Genomic DNA, 519 nt, shown 5'->3' with positions numbered 1-519 from the left:
GGGTCACTCTTAACCCGCCCGTGAGAGACGGGCGAACGCTGTTTTTGCCTCTGGTTTTATGTTTAACACGTGAATGGGGAGCATGTGGCCTAAGTAAATTCCGGCCACAGGAAGGTAAAGCAGTGTCCGCCATCAGCTCTAATTCTACAGGCCACGAAACCTGTCAGAGAAATGCCACGCCGTGGACGTCTGTGCTTCGCATTCTGCTCTTCTCCGTGCCGCCTGCCAGAGGCTCCTGCGAGCGGGGAAATCGCGTCTTTGGCTACGAACATGAAGATACGGCAGGAGTGACCCACCAGACGGAGGACCCAGAAGGTGTTAGGGACTTTGGGGCTCCTGCTCCCAACATCCTTCCTTGTCAGGAGGGGAAACGCAGGTCCGGGATCTGCTGTGAAGCACGGTCGCCACGACCAAGGCATCTTGGGTGTTTTATGCGTGTTTTCACCAAAACCCAAGTAAGGATGACAGTCCAGCTGGTACCGGGAGAGGGCGACAGAGTGGGGGGGAGGGGGAGAGAGG

This window comes from Pteropus alecto, unplaced genomic scaffold, assembly GCF_000325575.1.
Source record: "Pteropus alecto unplaced genomic scaffold, ASM32557v1 scaffold90, whole genome shotgun sequence".
Taxonomy (NCBI): domain Eukaryota; kingdom Metazoa; phylum Chordata; class Mammalia; order Chiroptera; family Pteropodidae; genus Pteropus; species Pteropus alecto.
The sequence above is the reverse complement of the archived record's forward strand: the minus strand, read 5'-3'. Positions refer to the sequence as shown.